Source organism: Oryzias latipes, chromosome 3, assembly GCF_002234675.1.
Source record: "Oryzias latipes chromosome 3, ASM223467v1".
Classification (NCBI taxonomy): domain Eukaryota; kingdom Metazoa; phylum Chordata; class Actinopteri; order Beloniformes; family Adrianichthyidae; genus Oryzias; species Oryzias latipes.
In genome coordinates, this window is record NC_019861.2 from 149,477 (window position 1) to 169,642 (window position 20,166).

The 20,166-nt window shown below is 40.9% G+C and overlaps 1 protein-coding gene and 3 long non-coding RNA genes across 4 annotated transcripts in view; 1 reads left to right on the forward strand and 3 right to left on the reverse strand.

Moving 5' to 3' along the window:
- The first annotated feature begins 7,013 nt into the window (after nucleotides 1-7,013).
- The window catches only part of c1qtnf4 (C1q and TNF related 4), a 40,448-nt gene continuing 27,295 nt past the window's right edge, over nucleotides 7,014-20,166 (forward strand). The window contains exon 1 of the mRNA XM_023951148.1: nucleotides 7,014-7,287. The gene's annotated coding sequence lies outside the window, so the exon portion shown is untranslated. The remainder of the gene's footprint in view (nucleotides 7,288-20,166) is intronic.
- LOC111946800 lies at nucleotides 9,232-10,580 on the reverse strand. Its single transcript, XR_002872563.1, has 2 exons — nucleotides 10,464-10,580; nucleotides 9,232-9,769 (listed from the first exon to the last, which is right to left on the reverse strand). It is a non-coding gene; the product is annotated as an uncharacterized LOC111946800 (long non-coding RNA).
- Nucleotides 10,750-12,824, reverse strand: LOC110016013. The gene is made up of 4 exons (XR_002872560.1): nucleotides 12,722-12,824; nucleotides 11,822-11,887; nucleotides 11,577-11,648; nucleotides 10,750-10,895 (listed from the first exon to the last, which is right to left on the reverse strand). It is a non-coding gene; the product is annotated as an uncharacterized LOC110016013 (long non-coding RNA).
- LOC105358848 lies at nucleotides 17,331-19,759 on the reverse strand. The gene is made up of 3 exons (XR_912351.3): nucleotides 18,729-19,759; nucleotides 18,517-18,551; nucleotides 17,331-18,017 (listed from the first exon to the last, which is right to left on the reverse strand). It is a non-coding gene; the product is annotated as an uncharacterized LOC105358848 (long non-coding RNA).

Sequence of the window (20,166 nt, forward strand, 5' to 3'; positions counted from 1 at the left end):
GATTACTGTAATTTAATGAAAGGTAAATTCAGTTCAGTGTCTTTTTTTCAGGGGCATTTTCTGTACTAAAAAACACATGTAGCTTGTTTTAGTCTATATGATGCCTAACAGGCCAAGATGTTAGCAGGGTATTATCAAGGCTATCTATGCGTACACCGTTCCAATAACCACAATAATTACCTTTAATGTGTTATTAATCTGTTCTCAATTATGAAGTTCTGGATTTTGAGTAATGTGGCTAGAATTGAAAAACTGCTATAACTTTCTTCATAGGGCACTATCCAAAAATAAGCATTTGTTTCAGCTCTAGGTTGCTAAGCAACCAGAACAGTGAAAGACCCGTATGTCTGGCAGAGAATTCTTTCTTTGCCCATGCTCTCTTATTTATTTCGGGAACTCCAACAATGGCTCAAAGTCCAACTGTAGACCAATCATGCCTGCCATCTACTAGTGGACAACAGTGTGTGACAGAACCTTCTCACGATATAGGTAAGTTATTGTTACAGTTGTCCTCAGAACTGTTTTTTCTGAGAACAATTTAAAGTATATTAAAATGTAATTAATCAACATAGTTGACCTCAATTTTTTTGTTCTGTGTAAACAGTTGCTGCGTGAATTCCCCCCAATCCATAACTGCTAAAAAAACCATATAATGCAGGAATATCTAGTGGTTGGATGTTAAAATTCGGATACCACGTTCACTACTTTTTTTTAACCCTTGTGCTATCCTAGGTACGTTAACGTTGGGAGTTGGGTCATCCAGACCCACTAGACAGTGCTCTGAACCTTTTTTCTTCAATGATTTGTGATCTTCACTGGTGTCCATGGATTACATGAAATCTTTCCACCTTTATCCACCTTGGTCATGGTAGGGAGTACACGTCAATGGAAGGGGGGGGGGGTCATCTAAGATAGCACAAGGGTTAAAGGCGAATATGATGTCCTCGATTTTACAAAGTGAAAATGTAATTGATACAAGCATTTTGCGACTGCCATTTATAAATCCAGTGTGTTCTGAAGATGAAAAAATTGTCACTTATTCCCAGCCTATAGGAGTTCTGAATCACGTGGAACACATTTTCAGAATTTACTTTTACATACTGTAAGACCCCCCCCCCCCCCACGTTCTTTTTTGTCTACTTCTTTTTCTTTTTCCTCCATAGGTTCCCTCATCAAAGAGGTCCAAGACCTTCTGGGCCCCGCTGAAGACCCAACTCCATCACACTGGACGGCTAGGAATGCTTCGTCCTTGGAAAAGTGGACAGTGTTGAGACCTTTTATGGTTGATCAGATGTTGCAATCTGGGATGCCAAAAAGGGGGACAATGCCATCACTGTATTTGATGTCAAAACGGAAAAGTGCTAATTTGGTGATCCATCTCTGTTCACATGCATCAAGGCGAGCTTTAGACAGTATGTACGTTAAAGGGTTGTTGTCAGTCCAAACCGTGAACTCGTGAGCCCTCAGCCAATAATTAAATTTATCACATACAGCCCATTTCAAAGCAAAGAATTCCAGCCTGTGTGCTGGGTCTCTGGACTGTGCATAGCTGAGGGACTTACTCGCAAAAGCTATCCGCTTAGCAATTGACCCACCTTCAGGGACCTGCAACAAGACCACACCTAGACCACTGGTGGATGCATCTACTGAAAGCGGAAAGGGTCTGCCAAAATCCGGATGGGCCAGAAGAACTTGATCCAACAGCGCTTGTTTGAGCTGACAAAAAGCACCTTTACATTCATCTGTCCAGTCACCAGATTTTAGTTTAACTTGCACCTGTTTCCGTTTCTTTTTCACACCACAAGGACTTTTCTTGCCTGACACAAGCCCAAACAGGGGTTTGGCTATTGAAGAACACCCTTCAATGAACTGTTGGTAAAATACAACCATTCCCAGGAATGATCGTATCTTTCGCTGAGAAGGCACCTCAGTGAGGTCGGATTCTGTCAGAGATGTAATGGCAGCAATCTTTTCTGGGTCAGAACGCATGCCATCTGAATCAATAATGTTAGAAATGGCATTTCTTTGGCACTAACTTTAGATTGTTTGCTCTGAGTCACTGAATCACCATTTCTAACCGTTCCAAAGCCAAAGCTTCTGTGGGGGCAAACACTAAGACATCATCTAAATAACAAAGAAGGCTGAGGAAATTTTGGTCACCGAACACTCTCAACATCATTCTCATAAATGTTGCTGGACTATTGCATAGCCCATGTGGCATCCTGTTGTATTCATAAAGTCCAAACGGTGATGTGAACGCTGTGTACTTTCTATCCTCTTCATGCACTTCAACATTGTAATCGCCTGACGTGAGGTCCATTGTGGAAAACAAAGCATTGCTGCCCAATGCCGCCAGAGCATCAGATGGATGTGGAAGTGGGTGAGCCTCTTTAATAGTCTGGGCATTAAGCCAGCAGAAATAATTGCAGATCCTCAAGTCTCCTGACTTCTTCCAAACCAACACCAAGAGAGATGCAAACTCACTGCTGGATTTTCTTATGATGTCCTTTTACTCCATCTCATTCAATACTTTCCGTAATTTCTCATATTGAGTGGGTGGTATGCACCTGCATGGCAGTCGAAAGGGACTCGCATCCACAACTCTTATTCGATGGACGCAGCCTTAAGCTGAAAAGATCGACTGGTGCTCAACAACAAGGTTGACAAGTCTCTCTTTGACATTGACTCATGTGAGGAGTCGGTGGCTGTTAATGTCTGACAGTCCCAAGTTGTACAAAGGGGAGCGCAGTGGGTCAATCTGACTACTTGAGTCTTCAAGCTGCTGATGGTAAGGAAGGCTGGACACATACTACTCTTGGTACTTGGACATTTTGCTTGATGACAGGATGAGGGGAATTGATCACTTTGGGCTCACTGAAACTTTCTAATGCGGCACAGGAATATACATCCACTAACTTAGCATTTCTTCTTATAGTAATAGTTTTTTCAAAAGGATTAATCCCTTTAATGGGCAGCCACCCATCATCTCTCAGAAATGCAACCGTTCTGCCCACAATGACTGATCTTGATTTTGACCTGGCACTAGTTGGCTCCATTATGACCGTACCACCTGCAGCCAAGTCACTTGTCATCTGTAGTTTGGCCCAGACTAAATGCTCAGTCATGGCTTCAAGTGTAACAGCAGATTTTAGTTTGCCAACGCCTAGTTTTTCAGGCAGACTCTCAGTACACTCGTCCACTCCGGCCACCAAACTGAACAACATATTCTTGGTCTTGGTCTGCTCAGATGTTGGTTGCAAATCATAGTTCTGATTGCCTTGCTTCAGTTTCAGTTGATGAATCAAATACCTCAGTGAATTACTGCCAAGAATGAAATCTTCACTCTGACCATCAATCACTAATGTTGGCACAATAACTTTGCAGCCATAAACCTCCATCTCTGGATCACTCATACCTATTGGCTTTGTTTTTGAGCCACCACAGTCAATTAGCACCGACATCGGTGGGCTCCAAGATGGGGTTCGTCAATGCAGAACACTGTAGTAACCGAGGAATAACAGTGGAACTCATAGTACAAGACATTGATCCACTATCAATCATAGCTCTGACTGATATCCGACCACTCAATGTCACATTCTCATAAAACAGTTCATCATGAGTTTGCAAGATCTGCATATTTTGCAGGACTGGTCTATGTCCAACATCTCTTTCCTAACACACTCTGATAAATCGACTCTAAATCATAATTAGAGGTCGATGGGGGAATAAAATCAGGCCTTACATCCACCCCCTTTAAATGCAGGCCAGCTAGTTTTCCTCCCTCTGAACTGCCGGTTTATTATGGCCCGCAGCAGCATCACTGACTGCAAGGACCACATTTTTTTTCGCAGTTGGAACGACCTCACCGCCTTTCAGCGAGAATGTGACCCCCGCCGCATGCTCGAAAAGTCTCAACACTGCCTCCGTGTGGCGTAATGTGCAACTGCATGAAAAAGAGTCCGCTGCATTAGACTGATCCCACGTGGGATTTCAATGATGTCTGCCTCCGTCGTTGTGATTGGCCAATGCAGAACCGCTCCCTGAGTATGCTTTTGCTGCGCGGGAAAGCCCGCGTTGAACGCACCAGAAATTAGACGGCCCCGTCCTGCCGAATCCCATGCTTCGGTCCTGACGACGTTGGTTCAGGATGATTTTTCTGCGTTGTGTTTTTGTTGTGGAACGACAGGACAGCCAGCTTGTCTTTTATTTCGCGTTGTATTCTCGGAAATGTCTGCACAACATAAAGGGTGATGGTCAAACATGGAAGGCTCTCGCACATGGACACGCAGCACGCTACAAAAAGTATAACGTCCATTGAACATACACAGATTAGCTAACTTAAAATACATTAAACAAACAAAGAAACACTAAAATGATATACTACGAAAATATAACAATTAACCAATGCTTATAAATTGAAATACCTACCTCGGACATGTCTGTGTCACAACTAATAAAGTTTTTGTTGCTACACGTAGAATACAGACATGAACCAATAGAGGGCGCCCAAGAGCCCATTAAAAAATAATAATAATAATGACAATTCCTGTGGCAAGTGGATTCACATTTATTCTGTTACACATGTGTTTTTACTTTATTTATTTAATTTTAGTATTACGCATAACATACGTTATGTCTTTATTACGTACTTTTTTACTTTTCCTATTTTTGCACATTTTGAACACCCCCTCATTCTTTTGCACATTGCTGTCATTCTTCTCTGCTTTTTGAACTGCTGTAACAATTGAATTTCCCCAATGTGAGATCAATAAAGAATATCTCTCTATCTCCATCTCATTCACCACGAACACTCACACACACCCAACCACACGCACACAGACTCACGCGCACATGCAGACACTGATGGCGGCTCTGCTGCCGAACACCAACCAGTAACCACCAGGAGTAATGTGGGGTTTAGTGTCTTGCCCAAGGACACTTTGATACACGGAACTGAACCTGCAACCTTCCAACCAGGGTTGGCTGCTCTGCCTTTGCACTCAGTAGCGGTTCTAGGCACGGGCCGTCCGGGCGGTGGCCTGGGGCGGAAAACTGAAGGGGGGCGGCACCGGCGGCTCAGCCCTTGTAAAATATTATATCCACCATTATTGGTTTACTTATGTCACAGTTTGTGAGTTTGTAACAGCCTGAACCTGGCCGCGCCGCCGCCCTCGCCCCGCAGCTGCGCTCTCCTGTCTTTGAGAAGTAGACATAAATGTGTGTGAAGAAGGAGAAGGGAGGGGGCGCGAGGTGAGCACGGAGCGCCGCCACGTTTGCGCATGCGCAAAACCTGGCTGGCTCATCTTTCAGGGGAGGCGACGGTCGGGGGCTTGATGAAAAAAATAAAAGTAAAAACTGCGACTGCGCCGTCTTGTAGCGAATGAGCGCCCCTGGCTGTAGCTGCACGCGCTCCTGCTGGAAATGTGTGAAGGAAGGGGGGGGGGAGGGGGCTGCGGGGAATCAGTTTTGGGACGCTTCCAAATTAAGTGGCTAGGTGGGGACAAGGGCGGGGGTTTGAATCTACTTTATAAAACCTCTTTATAAGTCAGTCATAAGGTGACATTCTATAACATACATTTTAATAAAGGTATAAAAAATATATTCTGCTTTTTGGGTTAATTTTGTGTGAAATGCCCAAATAAAAAAAATGGCAACACAAAACAATGCTGTCACTAAGGTGACAGTTGGTTCAGTCGACGGACTTGATGCCTTCTTCGTGACGTGAGGACATTTATGCCAAACAAACGCCAAAAACATCTAAAATATGGAGAAGAAAAGGTCAAAGCCATCTGGTGCCCAATTTAGAAAGAAAAGAAAAGAAGAAGAGGAGAAAAGAGATAAAGAAAAGGGTAAGTCCTCACAGCTTGATGCATGTTTTTTCCAAATTCTAATGCTACCTGCCCTACAACAACGTTGCCGATGAAAACTTTATTTTGGTCGATGACCAACACTGAAGTAGGCCCAAATGTTGCAAATAGCGTCATTTTTTATTTTTTTTAGATTTTATTCTTAAAAATTTGCTCTGCCTTAACTTGTAACATTAGTTATGATTCATGTGTTTGTCTGCTCTGCTGTAACACAAAGATTTTGTTGTGTTTTACTGTTGTATACTAGTTCATAATGTTAAAAGCTGTGATGGTTACACAGCATGCTGCTGCTGCTGCCATAAGATGCTAATGGGGCAAATAATTTGAGATTGGTCATTAATTTAATAATCATTTGTGGCAGCCTAAACGTTTTCACAATGTGTTTTTGACATTTAACTGGGGATTTAGGGGTTAATTTTGAGCCTGCATATGAAGTTTATTTTTTATTTGTTTTACAAATGTGGGGTTATATTTTTAGCCAATAGAATTTCCATAAATCTGTAGGTAGTTTTAAAAATGAATATTTACCATTTACTGCAACTCTATGGGGACAAAACATAATGTAACAGGTCATAACTAAAAATGTGCCAATCAAAGGATTGTAGACGGAAAACATGAGCTAATTTTTCTTCTCTGAAGTAGAGATCGATATAGAACATGACAATTTAAATTTCCAATTCATAAATGTTTTTAAAATATTTATTTTATATTATTTATTTAATATTGAGTTTGATTCAATATTTTCTTAGCTAACTGTATTTTTGCCATGCTTATGGTCTTTTATTTTTTGTGTTCTGATAACTTTTATAATGCTGTTCAGAATTCTGACATCTTTTTTATCCACTTCTTAATTTCAATGACAATAAAACATTTCAGTTGACAAAGACAAACAAAGTTCTGTTGTGACTATGGGGGGGGGGGGGGGGCGCCTGGGGAGGGTCTCGCCCGGGGAGTAATTCAGGGTAGAACCGCCACTGTTTGCACTCATTCATTTACCTTGATAATCGTTTAATTCTTGCACTACAGGTGATAGATGACCTTTCAGCTGCATCCACATATTTTGATCAATGCTGTCAGAACTGTTGTGCGCGTGCGTCTGTGTGTGCTGAATATTATGGGATGGATTTCACTACCGCAGGATCATTCCTCTCCTGCTTTGTCTGCTTGGTGCTGTATCTCCACAAACACGCGCACACACAGACTCAGGTAAACGCGCGTCCTCAGATTTAGGTCAGTGGGCACGAGCAGCCTGTGGGGGTCCTTTGATGAAAAAAGCCCATCAGCAAGCGAGAAACAGATAGAGGAGGGGCAGAGAGGCGGTGCTGCGTCGCAGGGGGGAGGGGGTGATCGACGGAGCTGGGGAGGCAGAAGTTTCAGATCTCCACGCACGACCAGGACAGAGGAAGGCACGTGCGCCCAGGTAACGTCTACCTTCCTTATTCTTCTTTTGATGATGAGGATGAAGAACAGCTGAAACAGAGGTGTGCAAACGAGCACGCGCGCATTGGATTCTACCTCTCTGTAAGGATCTCCACCCCCCTCCACCCCTTCCTCGTACGCTGCGCTTGTACACGATCCGCTGGTCCGATAGCAGGACTGAAGGGGGGCAGATGGTTCAGTTCGGCTCCATTTGACGAAACATTTTGCTTGTGCGCGTGCATGTGCTCCTCTGTTTATCAGTGAGTGAGACTAGCTGCGGGGAGGGGGGCTCTGCGCCCGCAGATGCTGCATCTTAAGCGCCTGTTTGATCTCCCGGTTAACCGCGCGTGACAGGGACACGCGCGCTGAAGACGTGCGTGTTGGATGGCGCAACAGACACGGTGGTCTACACGGTTGTTTCCCGTTTCCAGCCTTTTCTGTGAAAACGGTAGAATGGTTTGAACAAATAGGCAATAATCTATTCAACTGCAAAGTCTACATTATCTTCATTTTAAATTAAATTAGAGAAATATTTATTTTACATTTTAATATATCCTTCAAGTGAAATTTATTAGTGTAAACGTTTTTTTACATGTACGTTTAAAAAAGTATCTGTCTGATTAAAAAGAAAAGGAATATCCTACGTTTAGTTATTTTTATTTCTCTGAGATTGTATAGAGATATTGATCTACTTGGAATTTTAACTGAACACAAAATCCTATTTCTTAATTGACGTTACAGTGGGACAAAAAAGTATTCAGTCACCCACCAATTGTGCAAGTTTTCCCACGTATAAAGATGAGATAGGCCTTTAATTTTCATAATAGAAATACCTCAACCATGAGAGACAAAATGAGAAAAAAAAATCTTGAAAATCACATTGTCTGATTGTTAAAGATTTTATTTGTAAATTATGGTGGAGAATATGTATTGGGTCTTTAAAAAAGGTTCAACTCAATACTTTGTTATACATCCTTTTTTGGCAATGACAGCAGTCAAACGTTTTCTGTGAGTCTCCGCAAGGTTTTCACAAACTGTTCCTGGTATTTTGGCCCATTCCTCCATGCAGATCTCTAGAGCAGTGATATTTTGGTCCATTCCTCCATGCAGATCTCTAGAGCAGTGATATTTTGGTCCATTCCTCCATGCAGATCTCTAGAGCAGTGATATTTTGGTCCATTCCTCCATGCAGATCTCCTCTAGAGCAGTGATGTTTTGGCCCACACTGAAAAAAAAGATCTGTTCGATTTACTTAATTCAATAGTGGACAGTGGTTGCACACAGATGATTTGCTTTCACAGCAACTTAAACCATCAAGTTAAATTAACACAAGTAAATGTCATTCAACAAAACTGATTATTTTGTGTTAAAAATATGTGATTGAGACATGTTACCACAATGTAATTTGAGCTCTTGGATCAGTTTAATTGGTCACAATTTCATCACTTTATTTCAACACTATTCAGTAATGTTTACTCCCAAACTGTTTGCTTACTTAAATGCAACTTATTTTTCATATTACAATTTTGAATTCTATTCTAATGTCAAATATATCAGACCTTGAAATTAAATATGTATTGTTTTATCTAATATAACTGCCTGTAAGAACTAGTAATATTTCAAAACAATGGGGCTACCATTAAAAAAATTATTAGTTATTAAAATAAATCATTTGTAGAACTGCAAATACCTTTCTGTTAACCTTCTGGAATTGTTAACATTACTCATTTTTACTCAAATAAATAAAAAATAACAGTTGCATGTCAAAGCTTTATTTCAAAAGCCACAGCACAAAATACAGTCAAAAATACAGCAAGTGTCAAAAATTTCAACACTGGTATTGTGACATCATGATTCAAAACAGCCTTAGAAGTATTAAAACTTTTTTTTAAACTACAACCTTTTCAAATTGCGTACAATCATCCTTTTTCACTTGGAAAAACAAAATTGAAGAACCATACCAATTAAACAGAAAAAAATGGCACTACGTTTCCATGGCAGGTAAACAGTTATAACCATCCCACAGAATAAACACTACACTGAACAATGTGATGGTTTTTGGGTTGCTGATCATTCACCTACAAATTCAATGTCCAAAATGCAAGAGGGCGTATGTGAACTATAAATGTCCTCTTACCTTTAGTTAAACATGTGACGTGCACAACAATGATCTCTCCTTATTGAAGTTTTGTCTTTAAGTTTTGGGCTTTTCTCGAGAGTTCAGTCGGATCCAATTCCATGACCACCTTTTGAATCACCTCAAAAGTGTAGGGGAGCTGTGCCAGGTAACTCATGTTGAAGCAGTAAAAAAGTCCAAACAGCATGGCTGTTGCAAGGGCCACATTATCCAGGTCCTGAAGTATCACCACACCTTCGATGATGATGCCAACATCAGGAAAGTCCTTGCCTGGTGTCTCCCTGGCAACATAGACTCCCACTGTTGTTTTCTCAATGGCACTGAGAGTGGAGACATCAGTCATGTCCTGGGCAAAGAAAATATTATTGAAGATTGATTTTTTAAACTGATCTTTTGAATGCAAAAGTTAGGGCTGCACGATATGAGGAAAACTCGCGAAATGCGATATTGGTGATTAATATTGCGATAACGATATAATTTGCGGTATATAAACAAATAGCAAAACAACCAAAAACATAATTTCCGTGTTCACTGCAACAGTTTAAAAATTAGACTCCAAATGACCCACGTCGACGTAGGAGGCAAACATCAAACATAAAAGGGCTCATCTTATTGATCAACAACGTAAATGGGTCCTTCCGATTGGTTAAATGCATAAAGGGATTTATTTCATTTGTTCAATATTTCAAGCTGCCATGAGATTGTTTTAGCAAATTTAAGGTAACCATTTATTGCGATTTTCGCCGTCTTTTGCGGTATGCATATTGCACAGCTTAATGTCGCGATAACGATGAATTTGCGGTATATTGTGCAGGCCTAGCAAAAGTACTCATGCTATAGTTTAAACATGTGAGCAGCATAGTAAATTATTGTTGCCAAAGATTCCCTGCCATCAATACCACATTTGAAAAGTCAAAATAAAATCGACAACTTCTAGCTCAAATGAAGAATATTAAGCTTTACAATTGTTTTTAGGATCACAGAGTGCACTGAGTACATTTTAAAATGTAGCAAATCAGTAATCTACTTATAACACTCACCATGTACTCGTGCACCAAGATGTCAGGATTCTCCTTCAAATAGAGGCAAAGTCCTTTTTAATGAGGGACTCCCTTCTAGCATCCACGTCATCCTTAATACAAAAGAAAATACAGAAATTTGAACTCAAATTTTCAATAGACAGTGAATATGCGTTAAAAATTACAGATCATCAGTACTCTCAGGTAGAGGAAGTCGTGATTTTGAAATGGATTTATTTATACAAGTCTTACTGACTGCAATTTAAACTTGATAGTTAAACAAGTTTGATAAGTTCTTACCATAATCATGTCTGTCATGTCTTTCAACATTTTGCCCTGCTTCCCCGATGGCTTTGCAAACACTCTCAGCAGACTTTCAGACAGAAAGTCAAGCTGCGACAGAAACCTTGACTGTAGAGGCATGGTTGTAATGCGCTTGAACTCTGCGTTTATCTGAAATAACATGAAAGCATTATCAAGCATTGTTTTTAGATGAACACATCCTCTGCGACAACTTGTCAAGGCATAATTTGGTAATTTGGTAGTGAAGTTCTACCAAAAAATCATTGATTGCTTTGCTTGGCACACAAGAAAAATGTTCTAATTTTAACAACGCTGCTGCCAAACTGTGCTGAATTACATCTGGTAGGTCGCTAAGACCATCAGCACTGCTACTTGGTTGAGCATCCTCAATGTCATCATCAGAAGCACTGGAAGCAGAATCTAGGGCAGCAACAGTTGCTGATATTACTATTCCTGGTTTAAAATCTTTGGATGAGTAAAAACTGTGTTTCCAGCTGTTGTGGGATTTAAAAAATCCTAAAATATTTGTTTCAAAGTCGCAATGCAAAAACATACAAGTTACAACCTCATTTTTTTTCAAGTGTGCATTAATATGAGTCCAGTAATCTCTTTCAGACACAAGATCCTTACAGGGACACAAGTGGCAGCTAAATATACATCTCTCTAAATGATGGTGGCTAGTTTTAATAACATGACATCTATTCAAATGAATTAATAGTGCATTCCACGTTCTAAAAGTGCATGGACAGCTTTCATGAACACATGGAATACGACTGTTATTCCCATAATGCCCATGTCTTACTCCATAATGCTTCAGAAGGTGGGACCTACTTTGAAAAACTGAAGGGCAGGCCTTGCATTGCCACATTCACTCTGTCACTGGAACACTAGTAGCACTGTTCACTGTAAAGTGGGAAACAAAACATGATTAACTTATAGTGAGGACAAAATGGTGTTTAACTCAAAAATACATTCCTGAGATAAACATAACTCATTTGTCGCTAATTTGCAAAGCAACTTAAAATAGATGTAATGCATTGAAAGCCTTAAAAGCAAATACAACTTCTTGTTCTTACCACAAATACTTGAGCCCACGACTTTTCAGCTGACTCCAGGTGAATAGATGACTTGAGTTTGTCAATCTGAAGCAAAACAGGGGAGGAGTAATTAAAATAATGCAGCCGACTAAGTAAGCACTTAGCAAGGACAGAGTTTTAGGGCCACGCAGAACATTTTTTGTGAAGGATTTTGTTGTTGTTGTGTATGTAACTGTTGCCATGGTAACTCAGCGGTTGCCATGACTTCTGTGTTACGCAGCATTTTTAGTAAATGTTAAGTTTTATCACAACCCAGCAGTAGCGTCTCATTCTCAACATAACAAGATTGTATTAGAAACTGCATTTATTAATGAGAAGAATGACACTTTGACTTTATTATCGAAATTAACTTTCCTGCTCACCGCTTGATGACCGTAAGGGCAAGGGAGCCGCTCAGCTCCGTGTTTAAGACCCCGCGTCCAGAGAAATTAGCTGGTGGGAGGACGACTCGGACCACGGCTGGATGAGTCTCGACACTTTATTTGTCCACAATTTACACTCGGCATACAGTATCCAGCTACAACTTTTCAGTCTTTTTAGCTACGCGCCCCCGTTCTCTCTCGCTTTACGCTGCAACCCGCCCCTTCTCTCCGTAAGGGCTACGACACTCTTATATTAACAACACTAAAGTGCCGTTAACACACAATGTAAACCACGATTAATTCAAGAAAAAAAAATTCACACATAAGACCAAAATATGTTAGGAGCGCCGCAAATGTGACGTTGACGGTGACCGCTTCTGCTCAAAAGACAAATTAAAATAAAATAGAGTGATAACGTCAACTTATTTCAACGTTAACGTTATGTAGTCACTCTTGAGACATTAAGCTACATTTGGCTCAGATTTTGTCACTATTTAATAAGAAATTCAAGACTTACCGGGAAAGTTGTGGTGTGACGTGTCGTACCACGAGGCATTGGATTTGACTGAGATGGCTGCCTTCTTTTTCCAACAATCCTTAGCGCGCGAGATGAAATCCCGTGAGGTATCCCGATAATTAGTATTGCAACATAACCGAGTTGCTTCATTCCAAAGTGATCTGAACAAATCTATGTGCAATCTTATCATTTCATGTAGATTATACATTGTACAGTCACATTTGACTCGAAAACATGTAGAAATTGTGTTAAATGCACCAGATATGCTTAGATTAATCCAAGAGACGGCTGTCTCCTTTTTTTCAGTGCATTCCTCCATGCAGATCTCCTCTAGAGCAGTGACGTTTTGGGACTGTTGCTGAGGAACACAGACTTTCAACTCCCTCAAAAGATTTTCTATGGAGTTGAGATCTGGAGACTGGCTAGACTACTCCAGAACCTTGAAATGTTTCTTATGAAGCCAATCCTTTGGTACCCGGGCAACTTCGGTTTAGATGCAGCAGCATGGCAGCCGGTCAGCTGCTGTTTGGAATGCATGGAATGAATGTAATGAATGGAAGTACGTAAATAAGGACATTTACCCCCAGAGACTGGTTTATTCAAGAACGGAACTTTTGGCTCTAAGGAAGAACAGTGCTGGATTAAAACACAACATTCCTCCCTAAGTAAAAAAAGCGATACAGGGGCACCCGTGCTGGAGCATAGCTAAAGGCGAGAGCTAAAGCCAAACAGGAGCCTCCATCAACCAGAATGGTAAGGAGGTGGACACCAGAGGCGGAGGAGGAGCTTAGAGACTGTTTTGACAGCACAGACTGGAGCGTGCTACTGGACCACCACGGTGAGGACATCCAGCAGGCATCAGTGTCTGACAGACTATATCCATTTCTGTTTGGAGATTGTGATGCCCACAAGGGCTGTGCGCTGTTATGCAAATGACAAACTTTGGATCACCAGAGAGATGAAAGAGGTCTGTACTGAAAAAAAAGAGCCTACAAAGAAAATAATCTGGAAAAGACAAAAGCTGTGCAAGCTGAGTTGAGGTGCTGTCTGAGAAGCTCTACAGAAAACTACAAAGCTAAAATAGAGGGGAAATGTGAAATGAAATGTGAGATGGAATGAAAAGAATCACAGAGTGTAAAAAGGGGGCTGCATCGTGAGGAGACAGTGTGGAGCGATCCAATGATCTAAACGATCATTTCATTAGTTTTAATTCATCCGCAAACCCCCCACCTACCTCATCTCGTTCCCCTTTATTTCCTACTCATTCTACAAATGAACCGGCACTGGTGGTATCAGCTCTCCCTCATTACACCTCACTTACAGGAACATCAGGTAAGGATGAAGAAACTGAAGACCAGGAAAGCAGCAGGCCCAGATGGGTTGTGCCCCAGGCTCCTGAAGACATGCGCAGATGAGCTAGGAGGTCCTCTTTAACCTTGGTACAATACCAACACTCTGGAAGACCTCATGCATCGTTCCTCTGCCCAAGGCCAAGCAGCCTAGGGACAATAAAGACAACAGACCAATTGCACTGACCTCTCACATAATAAAAACTTTGAGAGGTTGGTGCTGCAGTTGCTAAAGCCCCAGGTGCAACATGCCCACTGCAGTTTGCGTATAGGGAGAAGGTGGGAGTGGAGGATGCCGTTCTGCATCTCCTCCACCGCACTTTGTCTTACCTTGATGAAGGGGGTGTGCAGTGAGAATGTTGTATTTTGATTTCTCCAGCGCATTTGACACAATCCAACCCCCAATACTGCAGGAAAAACTGAGGAGTATGGCTGTTGAGCCATACTTAATATCCTGGATCATGGACTACCTGAAGGACAGACCCCAGTTTGTCAGAATGGGGGCCAGCCTTTCAAGAACACTTTGCAGCAGTGTGGGAGTACCTCAAGGCACAGTTCTTTCTCCGATGTTGTTTGCTCTGTACACAACCGACGTCCAACACAACACGGAGGCTTGCCACATACAGAAATTCTCAGATGATACCGTCATTGTGGCCTGCATTAAGGAAGACAAGGAGGTGGAGGACAGGCGGCTGGTGCACGATTTTGTTTTTGGTCCAAGCAGAACCAGTTACAGCTAAATATTAGAAAAACCAAAGAACTGACTTCAGAAGACAACCCCCCCCTCTCCCAGCCAATATGCGTAGACGGTGACCTGGTTGAGACGGTTACGTCTTATAAAAACCTGGGAGTGGTGTTCAAGAAACTGAACTGGAACGAGAATACCACCCTGCTCAGTAAAAAATGTCAAACCAGGATGGACTTCCTGCGAAGGCTGGCCTCTTTTAACGTCTCCACCAAGCTTCTCAGTATGTTTTATCAAACAGTGATTGAAAGTGCTCTGCTGTGTGCTGTGGTGTGCTGGTGCAGCACAAGCAAGAAAAACCTTAAACCGATTAAATAAGATCATCAGGAGGGCTAGCTCTGTTGTGGGACTGAAGCTGGCCACAGTGGAGGAGGTGGCAGAACAACGGACATTGTCCAGACTTCAGGCAATTATGGATAATGTGACACACCCTCTGCATGAGACCTTCAGTGAGAGGAAGAGCAGCTTCAGCAGCAGACTTTTATCCCAACGCTGCACCACAGACAGACTTAGAAATTCTTTTGTCCCACGAGCCATCAGACTGCACAACACTCTATGTTGAGAGCTTCTACTGTATTATTTGATTAGAGTGGAATTCTGGGAAACTTGACTTGATTGTAGTTGATTGTTCATGTTTGCTTCTATATTTTTATCCTTTTATTTATTTATTGTATTTTTATGTGTTTTAGGAATGATTGTGTTTTTAAGTGTGGGCAGCTGGCCACTTAAAATTTCCTTGGGGATAATTCAAGTCTGTCTATCTGTCCGTCCGTCCATCTATCCATCTATCTATCTATCTAATCAACGCATCCATCAATGGATCACGATGAGTAGAGTTCTTACCAAAAAGTTCTATTGTGGTTTCATCTGACCACAGGACATTCTCCCAATCCTCTTCTGGACCCTCCAAATGCTCTCTAGCAGACTGTAGACGGTTCTGCACATGTACGGGCTCTAGCAGGGGGACACGTCTGGCCCTGCAGGGTTTGAGTCCCTGGTGGTGTAGTGTGTTACTGATGGTAGCCTTTGTTACTTTGGTCCCAGCTCTCAGCAGGTCATTCTCTAGGTCCCCCGTGTGGTTCTGGGACTTTTACTCACCGTTCTTGTGATCATTCTGACCCCCCAGGGTGAGATTTTGGTGGGAGCCCAGATGGAGGGAGATTATCAGTGGTCTTGCATGTCTTCCATTTCGTAATAATTGCTCCCACAGGGGATTTCTTCACACCGAGCTGCTTACCTGTTGCAGATTCAGTCTTCTCAGCCTGCTGCAGGTCAACAGTTTGGTTTCTGGTGTCCTTAGACAGCTCTTTCGTCTTGGCCATAGTGGAGTTTGGAGTGTGACTGTTTGAGGTTGTGGACAGGTGACTTTATATAGATAACCAGTTAAAACAGGAGTCATTGATACAGGTAATCAGTGGAGGACAGAGGATCCTCTATAGATGAAGTTAGAGGTCTGTGAGGAACAGAATCCTTGTTTGTAGGTGAACAAATGCTTATTTTTCACCATAATTTACAAGTAAATTCTAGAAAGATCAGACAAAGTGATCTTTCGGATTTTTTTTTTCTTTCGTCTCTCATAGTTGAGGTTTACCCATGAAGAAAATTACAGGTCTCTCTTGTCTTTGTAACCCTTGTTCTATCCTAGGCACTTTATTGTTGGGAGTGGGGTCATCTAGACCCACTAGACAGTGCTCTGAACCTTTTTTCTTCAATGATTTGTGATCTTCACTGGTGTCAATGGATTACATGAAATCTTTCCACCTTTATCCACCTTTGTCATGGTAGGGAGAACACGTCAATGGAAGGGGGGGGTCATCTAAGATAGCATAAGGGTTAAATGGGAGAACTTGTACAATTGGTGGCTGACTGAATACTTTTTCCCAACTGTAAAATACATAATTTTTATTTAAAATATACAAGTTTTTCTTGTAAATTAGAAGAATAAATAGAATTAACTATTTATTTCATTCAACTGAAATAAATCATCAATTTTCCACACCTGCTTAATCCCTTTGGAGGAATAAGGTTGGTGGAGCCTATCCCAGCCACTAATGGGCAATGTTGGAGTTTACCCTGGACAATTTGCCAGTCCATCAACACAACACAACCACAAACACTCACATTCACACTTAGGGACAATTTACATTGACCACTTGACTAACAAAGTATGCTTTTGGACTTTGAGAGGAAACTGGTATGCCTGGAGAAACCCCACACATGCATGAGGAGAACATGCACACACTAAAAAGAAAAAGTTGATCCAACTTAACTGAATCACTTCAATTGGTAACACCTAATTGAATTAAGTTTATTCAACTTAAATGTTTTTGTCTATCCAACAATACGTTGATGTAATGTAATACGTTAATCCAACATAACCCTTGTGCTATCCTATGGGGTCCAGATGACCCGATCCTTACATTGACGTGTCCTCCTTACCATGACAAAGGTGGATAAAGGTGGAAAGATTTCATGTAATCCATGGACACCAGTGAAGATCACAAATCATTGAAGAAAAAAGGTTCAGAGCACTGTCTACACTGTAAGCCCGGATAAGTTGAATTTACTTAAAAAATTTGAGGAAACTGGTTGCCTTAAATTTTTTAAGTAATGGGTTATGAAAACTTGAGTGCATTTAACTTAAATGCATGAAAGGGTGGAATTATCATTTTAAGTTCAAAATACTAATTGCCAAGTTGATTTCACTTACAATCTCTTGTAATATCAATTAACTCGTCATATGAACTCCACTTACTATTTTAAGTTGAAGTAACTAAACCATTGTATTCATTGCATTTGCTAAACTAGAACGTTTCAATTAAGAAAAATATGCAACACAAAAGTTTTTTTTACTGTTTTATTTAAAAACAGCATTACGTTACAGGGTTATTGTCCCTCCTTTAACAACTTTGAATCATAAGCCAGAAACAGTGGCAAAATGTGTGTCATTCATGCCCTGAACATTGCATAAAACAAAGCACCATCAAAAACACTTATTGTGTTAATAATGTGTACATCCTTATTACAACAAATCACATTAAAACGGTATTGTAACTTACACTCCTATTAGGGAAATGAGCCTTCCGGTTCGTGCTGCCTTCTGTCTCAAAAAGATCAGCATCCTCTGCGTCTGTCTGTCCAGGTCAAAATAAAACTGTTTTCGCAGGTTGACATTTTTGATGCAATGAAACTCAGCTCACATCTACAAAAAAAATTAAAAATGTTAAACACATTTTAAAACTTTTTCAAGCTACTGGTAGCTTGGAAAAACCGCTGCATTTTACAATAGCCTCAATACTCTGTCCACAATATGTAATCTACGATGCATATTAATATTTTTTTTAAGATTTGTGCATTAGCTAGAATGACATATTTCAGAGGATGTTTTAGGAAGAGACAAAACAGTTATATTAATATATTTGACATTGTGAAACACAAATAACAACCAAACCATGGGCCAAAATACAGTTTTTGAGAATTAAGCAAACTATATGATACATTTAGTACTTTAACTCGAGGCCAATTCAGGACAAAGTTATAACTGCTACATAACATTAAGGTAGGTTGAACATTTTTACTTATTTATAATTAATTTAATTTGTGAATAAGGTCAAATGCTCTCCATAGCTGGAGGATTCATCGGACGGGGAGGTGCTCGTGTCTTAAATATTGAAGCCATGTTAATTACAATTAAAACTTACCTCCGCCCTTATTTTTCAAACGCACCGCCGGTTCACTAAAAGAAGAAACGAGAACACGCTAGCGTAAGGCACCTAGCTTAGCCCACATTTGCATTTATTAGGTTACTACGTGAAATACAACTTACACAAAAACATAACGATTACCAAATCACAGACCCTAACCCTAACCCTTTGGTAAAAAGTAGTCGAAAAAAAAGGCAATTCCTTGTTACCTTCAGCGTGAGGCTTCGGACCGAAGTCGGAAACCGCTGTTATGATCTCCAGTCCGATCGGGACTTAAATGGTAACAGATTCAGCGGGACACCGTTGCTTTGGAACAGGCCTTTTAGCCGTTTATTTTCTTTGGTCAGATCAACTCTTACAGCACAACGTCTCCGAACGCCTTCTCATTCAAACTGAACTACATGCACCAAAACAGCCCCTCCCTTTTTCCTCTCCCGTGCATTTTCCCCTCTCGTGCGCCTGCGCCCCAAGGCGACGCCTCCTTCCGTCGCCGCGTCATTTCCCTGACAACCGCAGTCACACCAAAGAAAACATAGCAACAGGGGGGGGGGGCAAGCTAAGCTGCTAACATCCCGCTGACTCCCACTGACTGTGGCAGCCGCTCTGCCAGAGCTAGCGGTTAGCTAGTAGTAACGGTTAGCTAGTAGTAACGGTTAGATCATTTAAAATGTGCGCCAACCAACTCGGTAAACGTAAAACTTGAAACTTTGCACCAACAACTTCTTTTAACCACAAGCAATAATTCTCTGGTGACATGATACTGCAAAACATACATAATTGTTTAATTCAGAACAAATATTCGAAGATACAAACTCGTGGAGCACGTCATGAATACAAAGGATATACTAGAAGGAACATCAAAAGAAGCAACAAATATATAATACAGAGGCGAAAGTCAAAAAATACAATAAAAAATAAAATAATACGACTTACCTAGACGTATGTGAGTTATCAACTTGGGCCAGCTGCCACTCGCATCAGACCTCCGCCATCTTGAAGACTTCTGTGGCTGAGTTCACGTTCATGGGCGTACGTTATGACATCATCACGTCTCATTACTCATAAGTTTTGACTCCAAGGTTTCATTTACTCAAACTGTTTTAGTCCAATAAAGATATAATTGTGGCAAAAGTTGAATCGGCTTATAGGTTTTAAGCTGACTCAACTTGTTTGTTACTTTTGAGTTCGGTGATTATGAAACTTTTGAGCTCATTGGACTATTCAGGTTTACAGTGTAGCACAAGGGTTAAATTACTAGTTAAAACAGAGTAAAACATATAGACAACAAAACCCATGGACAAAATCTCATTTAAACCCCAATCTGCCCAGATAGGCAAAGAAAATGGTATCCCATAATTCCTTGCGCTGCCTTACGTTATGACATCATGATGCATTGACAGCTTCACACCAAAGTTACACCAACTTAATTGAATTAAGTTGATTGAAAATAAAATGACTATGTCAAACAACTACGCGTTATTATTAAGTTGAATGAACTTCACCAAACTAAATAATTAAGTTAGATCAATGTAAAAAAAGTGCATCTTTTCAACTACAGCCCAAATTCTCTTTTTAGAGTGCAGGCTCCAGAAAGAAACCAGATTTGAACCAGTGCCTTCACGTTGTGGGGCAAGAGTACTAACCAGG